This window comes from Pelodiscus sinensis, chromosome 7, assembly GCF_052426305.1.
Source record: "Pelodiscus sinensis isolate ZL-2025 chromosome 7, ASM5242630v1, whole genome shotgun sequence".
In the NCBI taxonomy this organism is placed as follows: domain Eukaryota; kingdom Metazoa; phylum Chordata; order Testudines; family Trionychidae; genus Pelodiscus; species Pelodiscus sinensis.
The window spans coordinates 54,371,428-54,396,039 of NC_143058.1; the positions used below are offsets into that span (position 1 = coordinate 54,371,428).

The 24,612-nt window shown below is 38.9% G+C and overlaps 1 protein-coding gene across 4 annotated transcripts in view; it reads right to left on the minus strand.

Moving 5' to 3' along the window:
* Positions 1 to 20,525, minus strand: part of CALCRL (calcitonin receptor like receptor) — a 98,162-nt gene extending 77,637 nt beyond the window's left edge. For 3 of the 4 annotated variants that reach the window (XM_006114813.5, XM_075933773.2, XM_075933772.2), the window contains exon 1: positions 20,258 to 20,525. The gene's annotated coding sequence lies outside the window, so the exon portion shown is untranslated. Of the gene's footprint in view, positions 1 to 9,593; positions 9,646 to 20,257 lie in introns of all 4 variants that reach the window. The other variant, XM_075933771.2, reaches the window with a different exon arrangement.
* Positions 20,526 to 24,612: the final 4,087 nt, after the last annotated feature.

The following is a 24,612-nucleotide window of genomic DNA, read 5'->3' on the forward strand; positions in this document are numbered from 1 at the left end:
GGCAAAGGCACAAATTGAGATCAAACTAGCTACAGGCATAAAGGGAAACAAGAAGACCTTTTATAAATACATTAAAAGCAAGAGGAAGACCAAGGAGAGGGTAGGCCCACTGCTCAGTGAGGAGGGAGAAGCAGTAACAGGAAACTTGGAAATGGCGGAGATGCTCAATGACTTCTTTGTTTCGGTCTTCACCGAGAAGTCTGGAGGTGTGCCTAATGTAGTGAATACAAGCAGAGAGAGGGTAAGTTTAGAAGATAGGATACACAAAGAACAAGTTAAAAATCACTTGGGAAAGTTAGATGTCAGCAAGTCACCAGGTCCTGATGAAATGCATCCCAGGATACTCAAGGAGCTGATAGAAGAGGTATCTGAGTCTTTAGCTATGAACTTTGAAAAATCATGGAAGACGGGGAGATTCCAGAAGACTGGAAAAGGGCAAATATTGTGCCCATCTATAAAAAGGGGAATAAGAACAACCCAGGAAACTACAGACCGGTGAAGATAATGGAGCAGGTAATTAAGGAAATCATATGCAAACACTTGGAAGGTAATAAAGTGTATGCAAACACTTGGAAGGTAATAAAGTGATAGGGAATAGCCAGCATGGGTTTGTGAAGAACAAGTCATGCCAAGCTAATCTGATAGCTTTCTTTGATAGGATAACGAGCCTTGTGGTTAAGGGAGAAGCGGTGGATGTCATATACCTAGACTTTAGTAAGGCATTTGATACGGTCTCGCATGATATTCTTATTGATAAACTAGGCAAATTTAACTTAGATAGGGCCACGATAAGGTGGGTGCATAATTGGCTGGATAACCGTAGTCAGAGAGTTGTTGTTAACGGTGCTAAATCCTGCTGGAAAGGGATAACAAGTGGAGTTCCGCAAGGGTCTGTTTTGGAACCCGTACTGTTCAATATCTTCATCAATGATGTAGATATTGGGATAGAGAGTACGCTTATTAAGTTTGCAGATGATACCAAACTGGGTGGGGTTGCAACTTCTTTGGAGGATAGGGACATAATTCAAAATGACCTTAGCAAGTTAGAGAAATGGTCAGAGGTAAACAGGATGAAGTTTAATAAAGAGAAATGCAAAGTGCTCCACTTAGGAAGGAACAATCAGTTCCATACATACAAGATGGGAAGCGACTGACTTGGAAGGAGCATGGCGGAAAGGGATCTAGGGGTCATAGTGGACCACAAGTTGAATATGAGTCAACAGTGTGATGCTGTTGCAAAAAAAGCAAATATGATTCTAGGTTGTATCAACAGGTGTGTTGTAAGCAAAACTCGTGAAGTCATTCTGCCACTCTACTCTGCACTAGTTAGGCCTCAGCTGGAGTACTGTGTCCAGTTCTAGGCGCCACATTTCAAGAAAGATGTGGAGAAATTGGAAAGGGTACAAAGAGCGACAAGGATGATTAAAGGTCTAGAGACATGACCTATGAAGCCAGGCTTCATGAACTGGGCTTGTTTAGTTTGGAAAAAAGAAGATTAAGGGGGGACATGATAGCGGTTTTCAAATATCTAAAAGGGTGTCACAAGGAGGAAGGAGAAAATTTGTTCCTCTTGGTTTCTGAGGACAGGACAAGGAGCAATGGGCTTAAAGTGCAGCAAGGGAGGTTTAGATTGGACATTAGGAAAAAATTCCTAACTGTCAGGGTGGTCAAATATTGGAATAAATTGCCAAGGGTGATGGTGGAATCTCCCTCTCTGGAGATATTTAAGAACAGGTTAGATAGACATCTGTCAGGGATGGTGTAGACGGAGCTTGGTCCTGCCTTGAGGGCGGGGGGCTGGACTCGATGACCTCTCGAGGTCCCTTCCAGTTCTATGATTCTATGATTCTATATAAGTACTTAGCAGTAAATATCATGTCTCTGCTAAAAAATCAGAAACATTTGTTTCCATGGATTAGATTAAGCGGGTTCATGAAGCAATTTGATATGGACCCAAGATTTTTTTTTTAAAGATTAGCATGTTTTTGGGATGCCAGCCTCCATGTGCCTAAATCAGGTTCAGAAATTTGGTTTATTAGAATCTTGGGATATTTGGCTATTTTACAGTTTTACTATTTTAATATGGTATGACTGTTAGAAAACATATATAGCTTCATTGTCTTATAATGGTACAGACCAGAACTGACAGGAGACTTTAGGTACTTAAAAAAAAAAGACAAGAATATGAAGATTGTATGTTCATTGGAAGGAATTCTTTTTTAAAAATAAAATACATCAAATTATAAAAATTTAAATAGTAAATGTTTATTTTGTTATTTTGAATTCAATTCTCATTTTTAGAATGTTTACACAAATTTGTCCTTACTTTTGTACTTTACTTCTTCCTTCACAGTGCAAACGAGGATGCAGCACTTAATTGCTCATGGAAAAAACCCATTAACAAGAAGCAACCCACATCCAGTATTCATGGAATATAGGCTGCAAAGCCACTATACTACATCTACCTGGTAACCAGAATGAGGCCTACATTCCCAGTCCTGTACTGTAATAACCATGTGGGTAGACTAGTGAACTCATGTGGATCATAATGGGAGATCAGAGCCTAAGAGGGAAACACATAGTTAAGCCAATGTCTCCTCAGACATTATTTTTTCAAAAAATTACAATTGCAAGAGTGCAAGGAGTTGAAATGCATGTCTAATTCAGTATGCAAGAGTACAGGTTGCACTTAACACTGCTTATACCTTATGCTTAAGCACTGTCCACGCTGGTGCTTAGGTCAGAATAAGTTAAATTTGCATGGGGTATGGATTATTCACAGGGTTGTCCTTAAGATTTTTGGTACCCTACACAACCCAAGAACCTGCATCACCATCCCTTTTGGGGTGCAGCCGCTCCATGGGGTGGGTTGTGCTCAGAATTGTGGGGGAAGGCACTGTGGGAGGGCAAGAGGAGGGTAGGGAGACTGGTGGGGGTAGACTGGAAAATTGTGGCAGTGAGACCTGGGGTTGGGGAATTGACTCATGTGGGGCTGGGAGTTGAAGCAGGAGACAGGGCGCTGGGGGATTGGAGCTGCTGGAACTGGGGCTGCCCATGGCTGGTGGTGGCCCAAGGCATATGTAGCATAGGGCATTACTTAATTTGGAGCACCACCAATGCCCCAAATTTAATGGTGCTCTACACATTTGTGTATGTTTAAGGAAAGCCCAGATTTTTCACCCTCAAACTATGCAAGTTATACCTAGGTAATTTATAATGTAGACATACCATTACTAAAGTAAGAAAATGGGTAGTAGCCCTTTAAATTGTTTAGGAGATCCTCTATTGGGCCCTATTGTCTTCCATTGTTATGGTCATTAGAACCTTGCCAAAGCAGCAGCGTAAAATGGGAGTTAGGCCTTGAATATTGGTACACAGTTAATAAACACAATGATTTTGAATCCCACCATCCATGTGTGAGTTCTCCATATATTTGTATATAGGCCTTGTATATTTGTATATAGTTGATAAACAGTTATATGGAATCCCACTATGCATTTATGGATTCTCCGTATTGCTGTTGTGTACAGAGAAAGGATAGGACTGCTTACCTCATGATAATGTTTGCAAAGCTAAACTCATTAAAGTTTGCAAAGCATTTCAGAGGGAAGGTGCTATAAAAGTATTATTAATATTTGCAGATTCTGGAAAGATGAACATATATTCCACTCAGGACGTCAAAAACAGTTTTCACAGTATGAATGCTATGGTCATTAATCTCATTATTTGACAAAGAAATTTGCACACTACCTCTGTACACAACTTCAGATGCCAACTTTTGCACAATTGAAATATAATTCTATTGTTCCCTGTATAACAGTGTGACCAAATTATGTTAAAATATGAAAATGTAAACCAAATGAGATATTTTATATGGAAATATATGTAGATTAGCTAATTTTCTTTCTCTCTCTCTCTCCACACATAGTCCCTTTCCCCCTATCTCCGGATCATTTTAAAAGTTGTATTCACTCATTCATTCACCATCTCTAAATTCCATTTTATCCTGAGAAGCTAAGAAAAACATTTTGTTAATGAGAGAGATTAAGTTGAAAATCTAATATAACACAAGAGAGGTATAGAAGCACTATGTAAAGAAAAAGAAGGAGGAGGATGCATAATGGGCTAGAGTCTGATCTAATTTATACTGGTGTAAACCAAAGTAATATGGTTGAAGTAAATGGATTTACAATGGATTTAGACCAGTGGGAATTAACAATTAGGACCTGCATGCTTAATCTTGATCCTACTGAAATTAATGGTCAAGATTCTGTGTACTTGGAGCAAGGTTCTATTTGAGCAAGATCATGCTCTCTCACTACTCTTCTTTAAGTAACGAAGGTACTTATTAATGAACACTGACAAGATTGAGCTGGAAACCACATCTATTGTCCTTATTGCCACCACTCTTTGCTATTCAGTCATTTTTCTGCTTTTTTAGTCTTATTAATATTTCTGTGCTTCTAGGATAATTCTTAACATATTAAATTGCATACCTCAAATCCATCCAATATTCGGTAGCAACCAGAATTTGAAAGAATAACATGGCACAGACTCATTATTATTATTTACCATTTGTGTAACCATAGCACCCAGGAGGAGCCACACTCATGGACCAGAATATCACTGTATCAGACATGGTACAAACACAAAACAACAAGAGGAGTCCAACTCTAAAGAACTTATAGTCCATTATTAATTGACCAGAAATTATCCAGAGAAAAAGAATACATTCAATACAGTCTCCTAACCTCCACTTGTATAAATTCAAGATTTATTATTTCTAATTAGAGCCAAAAACTATTCTTATATTTCAGATAGAATGGTATTCCTGCATTAAGGATGTTGCTGTTTTATTCTTGTTTACTGTGGCCCTGATCCTGCAGTGAACTCTGTGCAGGTGACACTCAAAACCCGCACAATCTGCATGAGGGGGAAAAAGGCACTGCATTTTCACAACTGTTCTATTAAAAGGATAAGAGGCAGGAGCTAAGGAATATGAAAATGGAGACTTGGTTCAAAATGCCTGATATGGAAAGTGATTAGAGGAACATGGTTTATTGATTCTGCTGGGTTTGGATTAAATAACGTGTTTTTCAGGAGCTGTTCCAGATTTTTTTGGTCAGGAAATTGGGATGGAACTCTCACAATAGGTGGCTTTTTGGACACTTCCAGGTTAGAAGTATGCCAAGCAGAATGCAAGAGCTTTTCCAGTGTATTTTGGTACCTTAATTTCTAATCCCTAATTGATCATAAGAAATGTGGCAGCATGTAAGCATTTTAAAAGGAAGATGAGTAAGCGAACCTTTTCCAGTTGGCACAGGTTCTGTTTGAATTGTGAGTGACAGAGGGCGGGCTTTGATTTTATTCCAAACAAGTCACCCAAATCAACTTAAAAACCATTATCTACTGATTTGTTAAAGAAAAACTTGGCAGGAGCCAGAGTTGCATTAGGCTTATTACCGAATGGTTTTCTAACAGAGTCAAGCTCATTCTCTGTCCCTGATTAGATACTGATGCAAGGTGCAGGCAAAAACAAAACAAAAAGATTAATCTAGTTTTCAGGGTGAACTGTAACAAAAATAGTCTATTTGCACATGGTTCCCTCCTTCCTCAGAGGAAAAACAACAAAATAACTTACCAACATTGACAAAGAGGCCCTTTTACCAAATGACGAACATAATAGGCTTGACTAATGCTTGTATAGGCAGTCCCCAGGGTTACATGGATCCGACTTACATCAGATCCCTACTTACAAACGGGGTGAGGCAACCCCGCACTAGCTGCTTCCCCCCAGCAGTCAAGGGAGACGCGAAGCTAGCGTCCCCCTCCCCCCACCTGGCAGACCAGGGAGACGCAGAGCGGCTTTTCTCAGCAGACACCTCAGCTTGAGAATAAAGGACTGAGGGAAGTGAGTGTGGGAGAATAAAACTGAGCTCTGGAGAAATGTTTGGCTAGAGTTTCCCCTACAATATGTACCAGTTCCGACTTACATACAAATTCAACTTAAGAACAAACCTACAGTCCCTATCTTGTACGTAACCCGGGGACTGCCTGTACTGTTTTGAAGAAGACAGTTCCAGTTTTTCATTTGTTGTCCCTCGATACTGAACACATAAGAGAAGGTTCTGTTCTTGAAGTTAAATTGCAGAACCAATTTCTTCTTCAGAGTTACAGAGAAGTAGGAATTCAACTCCTAAAGAGCCATTAGGGATATGGCCAGCTATGGAAAGGAGGTGATAGAAATCCCATAGTCTACTGGGAGACTCAGAGACAGACCCTGGTGTACATTGGATGCTCCATTGAAGTCATGCCCATTTACACCACTAAGGAATCTGGCCACAGAATAAAGTTGGACATAAAGGATATGAGAACGAGGAAAAAACACGAGTTCTATAGTTTCTAGCTGAATATATCAAGCAAAAATAAGGTCTAGGTGCCAGCAGATACATTACAGATACATTGTTTTCCCTTTCCCTGTCTGTTCATCTGACAGCCGGGCAGGAAAGGCAGTTGAATGTCTTCAAATAACACACAGCAGTTGCTTGATAACTCCATGACCTTCCTGTTAAGTGGAAGGGCTGCAAACACACAGAATCCCTATGACCTATGACACCTTCAAAACTGGAAGTTGTTGACCAACTGTCCAGTGTCAGGAAACAACTGTCTGACTGTGACAAGCTGAATTTATCCCACCCTATGCCTTGTGGGTGCTCATTTATTAGAACTCTGCTATCTACAGGGATGTGCTTTAAATCACATACACCCCAGTTTTGTAAGTTAGCTGTGCTAGTAGATGTACCAATCATTCCTGGATTACATAAGAGGCCTACTTCTCTTTCTCTTGATAATATGAAATTAGCCTCCAAAATTAGAATTGGATTTCAGAATGGCAGTCTCAGAAATCCTTTCAATCATTCTTTGAGGTCTTAAGATGTTTCATATAGGAATGGCAACATTTTAAAAATCATTGGGCCTAATTCTCTGTGAAGATAAACATTGAATATCTATGTTGAACCCATCACGCTCCACAAGTTACATGGTCTTGTTAGCAATATTTGAGCCATGAACAGAATAAGGGTATGTCTACACTACCACCCTAGTTCGAACTAGGGTGGTAATGTAGGCAACCAGAGTTGCAAATTAAGCCTGGGATTTCAATTTCCCGGGCTTCATTTGCATCTCGCTGGGCGCCGCCATTTTTAAACGTCCGCTAGTGCGGACTCCGTGCCGCGCAGCTACACGCGGCACGGACTAGGTAGTTTGGACTAGGACTAGGAAGCCTAGTCCGAACTACAGTTACTCCTCGTGAACTACCGTTACTCCTCTTCTAACCTGAAATGAGGAGTAATGGTAGTTTGGACTAGGAAGCCTAGTCTGAACTACCTAGTCCGTGCCGCGTGTAGCCGCGTGGCAGAGTCCGCACTAGCGGACATTTAAAAATGGCGGCACCTGGCAAGATGCAAATGAAGCCCGGGAAATTCAAATCCCGGGCTTCATTTGCAACTCCGGTTACCTACATTACCACCCTAGTTCGAACTAGGGTGGTAGTGCAGACATACCCCCAGACACATAAGCAAATGCTATGAGCTCTTTCAGCCAATTGCTTTCTAAGGAAACCTATTTAATTTAAAACAAAACATCCACTTTTACCCATAGTGTGTAATATAATCTTTGCTAGGTTATATTTTGTTCTTACTTTTTTTTTCCAAATGTGCTTTTTACTCAATAAAGGACAAAATTGCTTCTTCAAAATACAGCTTGAATCATTTTTAATGTTCAGCATATAATTGCTTGCCTAGCTGCATTTCAAGATTGACATGGAAGGAATGCATAATGAGCATGCAGTGACAGAAATGTTACTGACAGCTATGAATTAGCTACTTTATTTTTAAAATTAAGTAACATTTCACTCTCCTTCTGCCACCTTCCAGTATTGTTATATTCTTTACTAAATGGATACCAAGTAACTTTGTTCTTAGTACATAAAAACTAAATTGCCCAAGTCTCATCACTTGAAATGAAACAAAAAGTGTGGCTCCATTGGTAAATGGACACACCTGGTTTCCATATATACTTTAATACTGGCTAGTTTTCTTCTCACATCCCCACAAGCTCCTTTTTTCCACCATCAAGTTCCTCTGAATTGTTGCTGATTTTGCAAGCATACTTCTGACATGTAGTGTTTAATCATGCAAGTAGCTGCACTGAAGAACATGGGATGGCTTGTTTTAGTAAACTCTATGTGCATCTTCAAAAGTTTTGCAAAATCAGACTTAAAGGTCTGATGAGGGAGATCTAGAGGGGAAAAATGTTGCTGGCACTGCCCATTCCAATAACAGACCCATGCCAAACCTTATTATAGTTAACCATTTGGAAAAGCTTTCAGTGTATGAAATTCACTCACAACTGTTTCACTGGAACTTGCCACCAGTTTAGATTTTAGTTGTCTTACTCTATAACACCCTTTAAGAAGTGGATCTACATGGATATCGTTCACTGAAAAAATTTTAAACCTCTGGATTTTTCTCTTTTTCTCTTAGATGAAGGAATAGCAACAGTGGATTCTGCAAGTTATCCAGTAAGATAAGTAAATATTAGAGAAGTGTCTCCTCACATCTCCGTTGACTTCACTTATGATATGCAACATCCTTAATTTTCCAGTCCTTGCAATCTATTACACAGAGACTACCAAGAATTCTATATTACGCTGTTTTTGTTATATAGATAAATTACCCTGTAGGGATAAGAACAAGATCACCATAATCATTTTCACATGTTAATTAAGAAGATAAATAATTTGTGCATTTCAGTGCTCACCAGCACCCAAAGTCTCACATACATGGTAATTCCCGAAATTTATCCCATAATGAAAGAGCCTGGGAATTCCAACCTGAAGAACTACCAGATACCCCCTTACTTCCACAATGTTGCCTGACTTCTTCATTTCCCATGAGCCCATAGTCAAACAGTTCTGGAAGGAATCAACGATGGCTGTCTTTGGTTCTCTCTCATGGAGAAGGAAGCTGCTCAATGCACAGAGCCCATAATTCAAATGCTAGAAGCAGCATATGGCTTCTATAGACCCTATAGTGGTTGTGAACTGGTGACTCCAACTTCTCATCTACTTCCTTTTCATTCCCAATCCTGCACCACCGATATCAACTGAAAAACTCCCATAGACTTTAGTGATGTAGGATCTATTCCGTGTGGAGCTGATGTCCAATAGAGGTCTCAATGTAAGAAGGAGAAGCATGCTACAACTATGGCAGTCCCTCTTTCTGTGCCCATTGATGCCAACTTGGATCCTTCAACAGATGATGCCCTCTAACCATGAAAGGCTGGGGAGCTTGAGACACTTTATTAAAACCTTAAGTTTTAATGACAATCTCTACTACAAATATTCATCTTTAACATCTAAGTATCCATGAGCATGAATTTGGACCAGGCCTACGGTTGCCAGGTCTCTGGTTTTCTACCAGAGCACATGGTCAAAAAGGGATGCTGGCAGCAACAATTGGTACTGCCAACTGAGTCTCTAGAAGTCCATTAGGCAGCTCAGCAAGGGGCTGGGGCTGAGACAAGCTCCTTACCTTAATTGGCTTTGCATGGCTCCTGGAAGCAGCTGCCAGGTTCTTGCGGCCCCTAGGCACAGAGAGGCTTCATTTATATGCTGCCTTCATGCTCACATGTGCCCCTCCCATAACTCCCAGTGGTCATGGTTCCTAGAAAACCTGCCTGCAGGTACAAGAGCAGCATGAAGATGGTGCCTCCGTGCACCTACAGTGCCATGTACAACTACAGAATTTTCTGCATCATTTTATTCATGTGTGCATGTACAGAAGTGGCAGCAGCTTATGAAGGGTTAGGGAGCACTTGGATCAACCAAGTGGACAGATGGCCCAAACTATATGAGCAGAGCAGAGGGTCCCTTCAAAGATTTAAACTTGTGGAGGCCAGAGACTTTCCTTTCCATTATATTGTCCTGGGAACTTTCTGCTCTTCTATGAAGACCATATTTTGAGCCTCAGATCTGTAGGTACTCCCATCACTCCATTAGTCATTATAATTTGTTTTTATCCCTCTAATTATTGATATTTTTATAAGGTGTGGTGCAGATCTCATGATTTTATTCCGAGTCTCCTGATGTTCTCACATATTCAGTGTTTTAATTAAAGACCCAGGTTCTGTAGATCCTTGAAAAAATCTTAACTTACACACAAAAAATGTTTCTAAGCCCACATAGTTGGGAAGAAAAGTTGAACAGGTAAACTCTAATGATTTAAAATGAGAGTAAATGTAGAAAACGTTTATTTTAAAATGTCATGATTTTTAAAATAATCTCATGATTTTTGGGAGCCTGACTGAGGATTTTGAAGGCATGAACAAGAGAGAGGGAGGGTTAGGAATATAGCATCCTATCCTGACAAAGTAAAGGTATGAAAGCAAATTCACCCTCCAGCTGCTGCCTATCATACTGCATTATCTTTCTGGGGTGATAGTGTTCTTAGCCTACTGTGATAAAATTAATTGGAAATGGGACCTAAAATTATTTCCTGAATCTAGAACCTCTATCTGCTAACTCCACAGCACCAGTAAAATTGCCTTCAAAATATTCAAGTCCCCGCCTCTCCCCCACAAACACACACACTGGAGTGCCTGCCAACCACAGAGAGTGCCATGTCCTTCACTGTGTTGTAATGTGACTCCTGGAAAAGCTTAGCATGCCACCAGATTGGTGTTATCTCTGTATCACTAAATTAAATGTGCCCTGCTGAACTTGATAGGCCAAATCCTGCCCTTGAATGTGTACAAACAGCTCTCATTGAGCTCTTCTTTGTTGTATGTATTTATAGTGCCTAGGAAATAATTTTAGAAAAACAAAGGGTCAGGAAGCTGACCCAGGAGCTAATGCTACAAAGTGAGAGATTCAGGGTTGCTCCTGATCAGACAGAATCTGGCAGTGTTGTAGAGGTGATCCATTCAGCATCTGGGGGAGGGAAAGAACTCCCACTACATACTGCAGTGGCCTCCTAGCCAATATAGGAATGACACTGCTGAAATTTGAAGACAGCCCTATCCACTTCTTTGGGCCAGAACTTAGGTTGTTCCAATGGGAAAAAAAGTGATAGAGTCCCGAGAGAATCCTCAGACCCTAAATGGCAGTAGGACAGCCTGTTGGAAAAACACATGAATAAATAAAAGGAGAGCCTGCTCCCAAGGCCTCTTTATTTGGCCTCCCACCTCAACAGTTTTGTGTTACTTCTATAGACAGTTTTATTTCTTTTGAAAACAATGGAACAGGGATTCTCTAAGACCATTTTGCAGCATTTCTATTTTGTGGAATGACATCTCATTTTAATATCAATATTAATCAGGCAGTTCTGATTTAGGAGACACGATAACATGCTCTTTAAGGTAAAAGAAAGAGAACCTTTCATATCTTCATTAGCAGTAAGTAATAGATGAGAAAGCATTATGCAACACCTGGGGAGAATCAGAGCACTCATACTACATTAAGCACATGGTTTTTGTCTGATTGACATCAATGGGTGTTAAGTATATACTTAAATGCAGTGCTGTATCAGGCCAATACGAAGTAAGATGGTACAATAAAGACCACATTTAAAAAAAAACAGAAATAATAATAATAACCAAGTGGAACATAATCCCCCCCCCCCAAAAAAAAATTGAAGGAGGAATCTTAGCTTTAAAATCTCCTGATCTTACTTGTTATAAACATTCAACCATAATAGCAAACGAATAGCGTCTCCATGAAATATTAAATTAACTAATGAATCTTAGTTGCCAAAAATAATTCCCGTTATAATAGAGAAGTCGGTTCTTAAGAAAGGCTTTTCAAGGATGATGCAATGGGTGTTATTTTCTCCTCCTCATTGTACATTCATTTGCAGAAAAGGTTCTCCTATCCCAGCCCACAGCTAGATGTGAGTTAAGAGCAGACACTTATCTTTTATTTAAAAGAAGAATACAGCAGGCTAGTTTCATGTATATGAGCCAGCATAGGCTAAGCTTTTGGAAGTGTTGTCAAGCTGCCTTGTTAATGCCTGGCAAAATGACTCACTTGAAATCATCACAGCAAAGGAAATGGAACATAATAAAAACGGAACAGGATGGGGGCTGAAAGAGGAAAAAGAGTAGGGAGAGAAAGGAAACAGGACTGTTTAACGCAGCCTGAGGTTACAAGTTCTGTGGTTGTGAAAGATCATTTATATTTAACAGCTTGTAATGGGTTTTGAGGTACCCAGGATTTTGAGTCCCCTTGTCTGCCCCTGTTTCTAGAGAGAGGGCCCTTGCCATGCTGGCTGGGTTTTAATTCCTTAACCTCTCTCTATCTGTTAGCCATTCAAACACTTTCCTTTGGGTTATCCAGCCAGCCCTGTCTTTACCTGGCAGGTGAACAATGGGTCCACCCCAGTTCTTGAATCCTGTTGAAGCATTCCTCTGAGATATCCAGCCCTTGACCCTGGGTCACAATGGTGCACAGTTTACTAGTTCCACTTTAAATCACTGCTCTTGTATAACACACAGCACTTGCAATAAAACTAAAGATGGCGTATTTCAGAAAAGGTAGAGATTCTACTAGATACAAGTTCTGAAATAGTTACAATACAAACCAAAATCACAAAACACTTTATTGGGTCTTAACTTATTAACAGTTACTTTTCCTATCTCATGGAATAGGTTTTCCCTCCAAACTTCTGCTGCAGAGCTAGTTGGCCTTACTGAAATCCTTATACATCTTCCACAGGAACACCTCTTCTCCTCAAGAAGTCTTCTCCCTAAAAGGATACAGAGTGCTTTTGCCCTGTAGGTAGGTTGAGTCTCTGTCTGCTGTAATGTTCCTTGTTTGCAGGTCTTTGTGATGGTTTTCCTCTGAAAGTCTTGAGATGAAGCAAGGATAAGCAGTAGAGCCTTGAATTATACTACCAGTGAACCAGAGTGGACAAGCTAAGATGGAGTATCACTGAAACATATTATCCCCTGGTCATTAGCTTTTACTCCAAGTCCATAAAGCATATTTTCAGTATAGTTATATTATTCCTTAACTATTACCCATACATAAATCTTACAAAGATTATTAATCTTGCAGACTCTCTAGTGCTACTGTACATGCTATTCTTTATAGATAAATACCCTGAAAGACAAGTATTTGGTGAAGCAAATTTGTCAGGTCTGAGGATATGCATAAACTACACTTACATCAACACTGCAACTGTGTTCTTTCAACAGAAAGTAGAAAGAACGCAGGGTTTTTTTCTGACAGTGGTAAAACTCTTTCTCCGAGGAAGAAGCCTTTTTCCGAAAGAGCTCTTTTGGAAAAAGCCATGTGTGGATGAGGAAGAGAGGGATTTTTTTTTTGAAAGAAAAGGCCTCCAGAAAAAGCACAGGTTCCCTGGTGGCCACTTGGTCCACAGCAATCAGAACTTAAATGCGAGATGGCATCCAATGAATGTGGACTCTGTCTTTCGAAAAAGCACATTGCTTTTTCATTGTGTTTTTGCAGTGTAGAGTCTCTCTTTCGAAAGAAGTTTTTCCAGAAAATCTCTTCCAGAGAAGCTTCTTCTGAAAGAAGCCTGCACTCTAGACATAGCCCGAGTTGAGAGTTGTTCATACAAAAGAGTGGTCTCTTTGCCCTGTGCACAACACAGCTACAGACTTCTATTGTCAATTGTTCTTAGAACTTTACAACTATCAGCATAACCTTGAGACTCATCAGTCTCTCCTTTAATAATAGCATGTGCACTCTAGTTTCACTTATATGTAGACCAACACATCACAGCATTTGATGGATAGGTTTCTAAAGAAGGCTAGTGAGGCATTCTATTCAGTGTGTACCCTTACATGATCACCTGAGTATAACTTTTCCATCTATCTATGTTCACGTACTATTAACGAGATGATCTGTAGCCTCCTCCATAAAAGAAAGAAACAGCTGCAAAGTGAAGCTTCATCATTTAGATGGGCGGGGAGTTAAAATGTTCAGGAAAATATATTTATTCCGTACAGGAGCAGTAGACATAAAAGAATTCTTTCTGGCAATGCACTGATTGAGAACAACTGTTCTTCTGCCCATTACAATATAAATCTCTGTATAAGCTAAAACCCATCAGAATATAATGAACATATCATATACGGCCCTCAGTAAAACTTTCTCAGCATGACCCTTCTGCCTGCAAAAACATTAAGCTGCCTTTTTTGTTCTAATGAATTGGTGGAATGTTCCTCTATTCAAAATATTTTTACAATGAAACAGCCATAACTATACAAGCTATTATGTCCTTTTGAGCAAAAATTGAATAGAAAACAATGTATAAATTGTCTCTGTGAACATGTTCTCATGATGACCTACAGTAAAGAATCTCATTGGTCCCAGAGGAACTGCAAATGTGTCATTTGTGACACCAACATTTCCATGACTAAAATGAAAATTTGGATTTGTGAGGAAGACTTCTGGAACTTATTGTAAAACTAGTACAAACAATACAGCCTCACGGAAGCTATTTGTTTCTAATAGCTTCCCTGACTCAAACCTGAATTTTGGAGTTGAAATTTCTCATCCTGAACCAGATGTAGATGCATGGGCTTATTTTATCATCATTTGATATTCTGAAGAGGTCATAAGCACTGGCAAGATGGGTATGTAGCAAAAAAATTAATAAAAATCACTTAAGAAACAAAACGGAATGCTCAAGAAATCATTTTGGAAAATGTCTGATAAAGGGAACATTGTTTAATTGTACAGTCTTCTCCCAAATCTCAGCTATTATGCTAGTTTCTAAAATATTTTACACTTTTAGACCCCAGAGTGACACCTGCTGGAGTCAATGAACAGAAAGGTAGATTCTCTCAGTATGCAGAAGGCTGCATGATCATCTCTGAACAGGCATGTTTGTATAGTAAAGTAAGATAGTATAATTTCCTTTCTGTGTATATCAGGTATCCACTGAAATATTCAATCCCATTAATGACAAAACAGGCTAAGGGACTCACTCTTACGAAAGTCATTGAAATACATCAAATGAGAATTATTGGACACAAGATGTTGGAAACACATGACATTTTTTCTGTTATCAGAGACAGATGGGAATAAATATAGTTTCTAAACAAATCAGTCTCTGTAAGAATCTAACTGCAAATGAGATCCCAGTACAATATTTTCATTGGTGTTATGTTATCCCTTTTATACCACCAAAGTATACTGATTAACTAATCATGTAATGAACTCAAATAAATTACTACCTACATTTTCCATAGCAACCATCATCATTATATACACAAAGGAGACAAAAACATAAAAAGTAATTCTAGTTTAAACAATTTCATATTACTACAATTCCTGCAGTTTTCATATGTGGAATTACGACATTTAAGTTCCCTAGATAATGCTGAAAGAAGTGTTTTAATTATTATGGTATCCATGAGACTATTAAGAGTAAAAACAAAGTATTAAATACTAAAGAGATGATTGCTTTACAAATAAAAATGAACATTCTTTAGGGAAAAACGTTTCATCATCACTGTGTTTAATTCATAGTAGTTGGTATTCCAGTGTGAGCCTCACTAAAACAAGCTATATTCTGTAGTCCTTATTCAGACAAAATTCTCCTTAAACTCAGGGGGAATTTGCTTGACTAAGACCTATAGGCTCTAACCATGTATTAATTTATATGTAATAACATTCCATTAGGTGAGTAATTGTCGGTTATGGTTTAATGATGCCCCATGCAATCTGAACTTCTTGGACCAAATCTTCAACTGGTATAAAATGGGACAGTTCCTTTGAGTTCAGTAGAGATATGCTGATTTACACCATCTGAGGTTCATTAAAAGCCTTGATTAGTTTAAGTCAAGGCATTTTTAATTTGGTTCATTTTTCAAAATAATGAATTTCAGCTCTATCTTATCCTTAGGAAGCTACTTTAAATTAATCACTTTAGTCCTACTGGACAATATACGCTATAGCAATGATTACCAAGTGTTTGTATAGAGGTAGGGCAGCAAAAGGAATAGCTTTTCTGGGAAAATGTAAACACCCGTAAACAAGTCAAAGAAACCAAAGGCAGATATGCATGAGAAATAATTGGGAAAACAAGCCTGACTGAAAATGCAGAAGTTAACTCTTCCAAGTCTGCCTCTTTTTCAAGAATAGGCCAAAGAAAATGCTGCAAAAAGCAAAGATATTTGATGAAAACTAATTTAATTAATGATTATAATTCTAGATTGTTTTGATTTTTCTAAACAAAAATTAGATAAGGAATGTCTAATTCCTGCTTCTCTCTGTGTAATGTGTATCTATTATATTGAGAATAGCTGACTAGAAAATAAGATAATGTAGAGAATTTTAATTGATGTTACCAACTAAATACAATTTAAAGAGAAAGGGGTTTGAACATTAATGGAACAAATTCTCCATATTTACCTGGTTTATTAGTATAAACAACCAAAAACAGCACAGTATTCAATTTCAAATATCGATACTTGTGCCTTTTCTGAAGAATACAGGAATGGAATGGACGAACAGAATTCAAACAAATTTGCATGACACCCTTTTAAAACAGAATTTCTTTGATTATTTCAGAAAGCATTAATCCGATCATAAATGAAAAACAGTATGATACAGACAACAATGTGGGTGACGGGAGGGATCACGTGAGGATTACCTGTTGTGATCTCTCCCTCTGGGGCATCTGGTATTGGCCACTGTTGGCAGACAGGATACTGGGCTAGATGGACCTTTGGCCTGACCCAGTATGGCCGTTCTTATGTTCTTATGAAACAAAAAACGTATCAGGTTTTGTTCATTTGAAAAATATTTTCCTCATAAAATCAAGTGCATTCTGGCTGTAGAATTATTCACTTGTTCCTAAGCTCAATGTTATGGTACAATAAATTTCAAAATTCTGGCACATTATATATTTAAGTCTTAAGCATTTCCTTTCCTAAGCCTAAGTCAGGTGTTTTCAGTTCACATACTTATTAAGCAAGTACACTTTTTGATTTAAGGTTGCTAAAACACCAATGACAAGTTACTGTACAAGCTTTTACAGCACAGGTGAGTCTGGGCTCTGAATTTTTTCCAATATTCTGCATAAATTCATCTGACAACTAAACAGTATGCATAAAAGGGATTTTTCTATGAGAAACAAGAAAACTGTAACCAAATGCAGAGAAGAGAACAACTCCCTTGAGAAAGCTTAAATTAAATAGCTCATGAAGTAGCACAAGGTTATTTAATAGTTACTATCACACTTTTGAAATATATGTTAAATATCCCTGCATATACTTAATACTCATTCTTTACTATTGAAAACAGACTAGGCTCAGTATTTCTTAGGGGATGTTATTGAAAAATTCAAATAAGTTTGGCCTTATGTGATTTATGAAAGCTTTGTGAACCCAACTGTATAGAAACCTTACACACATGAGAAGTTCTACTGTAGGCAACAGAACAAAAATGTGTTAAGGGAAATAGCCTTCCATCTGTGCTGCAGTTAATTCCTCAGCACAACAGATCTATAACTATAACATGCGTACCTTTGGTGAAATGCTGGTCAGTGGAAGAACACTCGTGGACTTCAATAGGGCCAGGATTTTCTCTATTGTACCAAATCAGAAAAGACAAATCTTGCCTTTCTAAAAATTGAGCAGAACTTCCACTGAAGTCAACCCTTAACTTGAAATAAGCTATGAAATGTGTGCTACTCAAATTGCATAGCTTGTTTTGATGTTATTTCAAAATTAAGTGCTATTCTGAAATGTTCCTTATACCTCGGGCAATGAGGTTTACAGGGACGTTGGAATAGTGAGCCCATTGTATTTTGATATAACGGGCTTGCTTTTAAGATGTGGAAAAGCTATTTCAGGATACCGGAGGAATCTTGAAATAGCTCCACTGTGTAGAAGTAGCCAGAGTGTGTTTGGGTTGAATCACAGAACAAAGTTTCATTTGGTTTGAAGAATATGGATGTTGAGCCCCATAGGTTTGGGTCTGTATTTGGTTCTGCCCATGGTTCATAGTCAGGTAGACTTAATACTTTTCTTTTGTACCTCAAGTCTTTTGAGTCAAACTGCTCTGCATGACTGTTTGGTTATTGCCTATAAAATACGCTAATCGTTTTAGATTACGTCCCTGCTCCTGCAAACACTTATACCCGTGCTCAAAGATGCACATGTGAGTAGTCCCACTGAAATCTCTGGTACTATGCACTTGTGCAAAGTTAAGCTGGTGAAGGATTGGAGCCTCAACCATTATCTGAAACAGTTGCTGAATCCAATTATTTCTAGTATTCAGTTAATTAAAACATTGGCACTTGTCTATTTTTTATTGTTTGATTTTATAAACGCTACATGGCTTTTGTCCCACATCTACTGCCAAAGCAAGATCAAGAATTTGGGATTCATCCTGGAACCACTGAGAGTATGACCTCATTGGAAGCAGAATCTTGTGATTAAATACAGTAACAGCCTAAAACACGATGCCTAGAGTAGATAGTATTAACATGGCTGAACTGCTACATACATTGCACGTGCAAAATATATGAAGTAATATGTAACATACAGCTGACCACATCCTTCCCATTGCTGCTGGTTTCTCTGTGTTATTTTCTTTAAAGCAGTGGTTTTCAACTGGGGTTTGCAGACAATGTCTAAAGGGTCAGAAAGAGACTAATACTAAAAACAAACTGAACAGAATTCTACTATGTGTGCAGGCAATAGATTTCTGAAGAGGTACGCAGCTCCAAAGATTTTAGGGGTCTGAAAATGAAAAAAGGTTGAAAATCATGGCTTTAAAGAAAGATACAACCACTAAAGCCAACTATCAGTCATTCTGATCTAGATTAGTGTAACTCCTCTCATTTCAATGGATTTACTCTAGATTTAGAGACAGTGTAGCTGAGAGCATGACTGAGCCATTTAAAAAGCATCATGCTTAATTGTTAAATCCCCCACAGTTGCAAATGTGTGACTAGGTTCCCTGACATACGTAGATAATCTACTGCAAATGAGATCGGAGACTGATGCCAGGTATTAAACATAAATTTAATAAAGGTAAAAAATAGTAACAAGACAGTTACTTCTATGACTTTCCTGTATTAATACCCTCCAAATGTGACCAGGGGACTAACTGAATTGCAGGGAAATGTCTCATTATATCTTAGATGAACACTGCTGCTGATATTATTTCTGCACATAGACCTCCAGTACTAGCATACATGTTCATGCAGGTTTTACCTCTAATGATCCATGACTTCATCTCCCCCCATCATACTTACACACACATGCAGCAGCTGACTAACAAAGGTAACTATCATAGGAATGTTGCTTCATGGATACAGACAGGAAATACTAGTCTAAATTAGAAAGTTTAATCCTCTCTTAAGGCAAACAAGATAGATAATGTCGGTGTAATCCTTTATACTAAAACGCTCACACTCCTATCATACATTTCCAGTCTGCTATAATGCAATGGCTTAATAAGTGGGGGGGGGGGGAGAGGGGGAAGCACTTTTTAAACAGATCAACATGGGAGGAAAAACAAAAATAACACTCCCTCCCTCCAAACAAACACATTTGGTGTGGAAAGGAAACCTTGGGGGAAAAAAAGAAGAAAAAAAGCTCATGAAAACCTGATTGACAAACACCAAGTTTTTGCTTAAAAATAACAAAATTCTTTTAAATTCTGTTATAAAGCAACAAGGAGTCATTCTGGCCCATAATCTCTTTCTCCTGTACAATAACTATGATAGTGGTACTAGAAGAAAATCCAATTTAGAAAACTGCTCTGCATTTATCACTGAATTCTTCCTCTCTTGGAAGAACCCCAGTTGTCCTGATTAGTCTTAAGGACAATTTCCCAACCAGTAAAGCCCTAATCCTCTCCAGATGCAAACACTGAAATCTGATCAGCTAATATCAGAGTTTCTAAAAGAATCCTGTAAGTGCTGACTTGCATGTCTTATTTGTATCATCCTTTTTACTAGTCCAACTTTTGATTACTATTTCAACAATATCAGTTATAAAATCAGCTCAGCATATGTGCACCGATAACAAAAGCATAGACCTTTTTTTTCTCATAGCTCTGTCTCTGCAGATTACCAACATGCTGAGAATAAAAACCAAGCAGTTTCTCCCTATAATATTAATAATATCTCTTTTAACAATTACATTCAGATGCCTCAGGAATATCATTCATCTTTAATAATACAGTAAATCTCTTTTAATATGTACTCACCACACACAATTCCTTTGGAAAAAAATCAAATAAATTCTTGGATTGCAACTGGATATTCCCCTTCCAATTTATTAAAGAGTGTGATTTCACCTTTCCCTGCCCACAGTAAGGTGGAGAATGGTAAAAGAACTACAATCTAATCCTGCGAGCTGGGTATAATCCAGTTTATCTGAGCTTGATGTTTTTAAAGGGGTTACTCTGGTCTTCTGTGGAGAGAGGAATTGCTCTGAGGAAAACTGGAAGGGTTGTCAGATTGTAAGTGATCAGCAGTAGAAGGGAAACATCAGAGCTTCCTGTTACATCACTCTGACCCCGCCTGCATTTAGTATTAAATTACTTTCTTTCTCAAATAGCACATCCCCAGAAAGCAGTGCTCCTCTAATATTTCAAGACAAGAACAGGAGGTAGCCTGAACACTGACATGTTTCATGTGGTATCCAAAATGCATTGTTCCTGGTGAAAGCTATTTTACTTTCACCTTCACTGAGATTTGCTGAAACTTGCCATCCAGATTAACTAGTGTCTGAAGCCGAATGTGAAATTGTTCATTCTGTTCCCAAACCAGGGCTGAATTAATTGTCTTTTCACATATCCACTCAGTAGGGCATGCCCAGCTTAAAACTAGTTCCAGATAAATAAACCAACCTAAATCTTTACTCATAAACAAAGAATATAGAACAATAGATGCATTCCTCCTTACAAACTCATTGACCTGTCTCTGACAGGATCCTTTCTACAGAGGACAGCACTGTATATTGCTTTATATGCACTTGACTGTTAAATGCTGAGAGATATAACCAGAACTAATTACATATTTGAAGACTAAAATTATGTTAAAGATCAGAATCAAATCTCCACATTCAGACAAATATTAAATTAAAACTACCAGATTGTTCCTGTCTCAGCCATTTTTTTAGAAGAAAAAAAATTGCCCAAAAGAGAAAATATTAAGGTAAAATAAAATAAGTGGTTGTGTGGATAACTGCTTTCTTTAAAAAAAAGCCCTGTTTGCGTTCAAGAACATAAAACTTTAAGAGTCTCAAATCAACCAACATTTTGAAAATGTAAATATCAGTGAGGTAATACAAAACAAATGGGAGTTTAGACTCTTAGGCTCCAATCTTACTCTCTCACACAAATAATCTCATTGAATTCAATGAAACACACACCTGTGTAAAGATGTCATGAGGTAAGTATTTGCAGGATTGTGACTTTAACAGCCGTCTAACTCATTTGCACCTATGTGTCACAGAGGTTTTAAATCCATTTGAGAATTGTTCAAGAATAAAGTAGCATCAATGTATGTCTTTTGAAACAAAAACACAGTCAGACAAAGAATTGATATGCTAAAATTCTGTCCAATTCAGCCAGAAATAAAGATGATACTGGGTGTGATTCTGAACTCTCAAGATGTAAATAAAAAATAATTTCACTCAGAAAAATAATGTTGCCTTATATTTTTAAAAGGAAGTGGTATCATGAAAATATGGAAGCTCCTAGACCCACTTCTCTAGCAGGACTGCTCTGGGCTAGAAGGAACTAGAAAATAAGGAGAAGCAATTTATATCTGAAACTTTGTATGGACCCAACATTCTGGTCATCTGAAGAAGTGGGCTATGCCCATGAAAGCGCATGATACCATCTACATGTTTTGTTAGTCTTTAAAGTGCTACCAGACTATTCCTTTTTAAAGTTTATATATATATATATATATATATATATATATATATATATAGTAACTTCATTACAACAGTTTTGTGCGCCAAAGTTTTCATACATTTCTGCCAAAACATACCAAGTAACACTATTTGAATCAACCAAGCATTAGAGACAAGACACAAAATAGTTCTTATAGTATGATAAAAGCTATGAACTATACTAGAAAAACCTTTTTAAACAGGTGCAGGGGAAACATTCTAGCTATCTATTAGACTGTGTTATGTGTAGTGTAAAGCTGCCATCTAGTGTTCAGCATTCACCCATACATATTACATTAGTCATGAGCAGAAATATGAAGACAAAACACATGCTGTTCATATTTTATTTTCCTTCTGATTAAAAATATGAACTACCTACAGACCAATGAAAGATTATTTTGATAGATTTCCAATTTGTTTTGCTCTACTTTAGGTTTACTAAATGCTCTGCTGTAGGTTCAGAAAAATAATGCTACAACATTGGTGCTTTTTAAAAAAAAAACCTCCAAACTCGAAGTTGACTGATCTCTAAAATGTGCACAGTTTTATAGAAAAAAAGCCTGAGAATTTTCATTAATTATTTCCTGAAATCTTTCTATATTTCATTTTATTTTAAATGAATCCAATTGTAAAATAAAAATAACAACTTAAGGAAATAGCTGTAAAGAGCAAACTTTACTTACAAGTAAAGTTAATAAACAGGAACACCCTGAATCTGTAAGGGCAGAGATCTTATTTAAATAAATGTACTGGTTCTTATAGTAGGTGTAATGATTGTGGAAAAAGGAATGGATGGAACAGAGGGAAAAAGCTGGAGGGAGAAGAGGATGAAAAGAAAAATACATAGAATGGAGGAAAGGGAATACAGATGATAAAAGTAGTAAAAGTGATGAGGTGAATATGTTAAGAGAATTTAGAGTATGTTAAGATAATGGTTATTTTGAAATAGTGTGGATGTTCAGCTGCTGTTATTTCGAAATAATTGGCCTCCAAAGGCCTCTCACAGCTGCACTTGTGGCCACTCTGGCCACACCCTGACAACTCTACTGCTCCTCTTCTCCTGCAGAATTTAAAGCCACAGGCAGAAGGGAAAGGGTTTGTGGCACCAGGCAAGCCCTGCTAGCCGAGTCTCTCTCAGCACCCTGCATTAGAGGAGCCATGGCATATCCCAGCGCTCCCTGTGCACCTCATGTAGCTGCCAGCATGTCTGCAGCATCCTTTGATGCCACTGGCCAGGGGCAAAAGAAGGCACCAGCCTGGACTGGTGTGGAGATCCTGGATCTCATCGATCTCTGGGGTGAGGAGACCAAAATCCAGCATCTCCACACCAAGAGGTGCAATGGAAACATCTATAGTTGGACAACCACCAGCCTTATGGACAAAGGGCACACCAGAACCCAGGACCAGGTCTGAATGAAAATTAAGGCGCTCTCCCAGGCCTCCTGGCCACAAAGGCCAGGAAGCAAAGTTCCCACTCTGGGGCAGCACAGCACACCTGCCACTTTTATGAGCAGCTGGATGCCATCCTTGGAGGTGGGCCAGTCACCCCACCTCATCATCACTTATTTCAGTCAGGACATGCCCGGCATCAGCCTCCATGAGGCGGAGTTGTGGAGGAGGAGGAAAAAAAGGAGGAGGAGCAAGCTAGCCAGGACACCATGCCCGCCATCCAAGAAGTCATCATCAACTTGGAACCAGTCCACCACTCCTAGGATGCTTCCCAGAGCTCAGATGAACCTGGGGAAGGAACTTCAGGTGAGTTCTATTGCTTTCCATGAGGGGGCAGGCAGTGGAATGGGAGGAATTGCACACTCCTCACTTGGCCTTCTCAGCCTGGGGTGCGCACAACAGCCTGTGCACATGGAGTACCAGTCTGGAGCACTCAACCCCATGATGCTCTCACATAAGAACCCCTAACTCCTTCTCATAAGGTTCCCGTACTGGCCTGCCGTACTCTGGACTCCGTGACCGGACACCTTCCAACAACAAGCTACCACTAATGAGGCTGGGAAAACACAGAAGTACAGAACAGAACACAAGCTCATGCCTGCACTCGGTCAGAATGTGTTCCATGTCAAGTGCGGTAGGATGGCATTGATGGTCTTGACGACTTATAGAATCATACATACATAAAATCATACGGTTGGAAGAGACCTCATCAAGTCCAAACCCCTGGTCAAAGCAAGACTAATCCAAACTAAATCATCCCAGCCAGAGCTTTGTCAAGCTTTGTCACCAACTGTGGATTGCCCCAGGCCAAACTGGTTCTCCATGGATTGGTAGCTGTTCGGTATGGCAAACTTCCATAGGGTGATGGTGACATGCTTCTGGAGGGGATGGAAGGTGTCCTGTTATTTGAGGGATGGGGCAAGACATTCACAGACCTCCAGGAAGGTGGCTTTCTGTATGCAGAAGTTCTGAAGATGGTCTTCCCATCGCTGCGGGATGATGGGGTCCCACACGTCAGAACTGGCCTCCCTCCACCAGAAGTGGCATTCCATAGTGTGCATTGGATTATGGATTATTTGGTGCATTAGGAGCACCAGGGCCTTGGTAAAGAGATCCTGTGGTCCAGGCTGGTTGTTTTGGTCCTGAATCACCATGTGGGCTATGTGGATCAGCTGTATCATGAGGTGCAGCACAAGGCCGGTGAGCCTA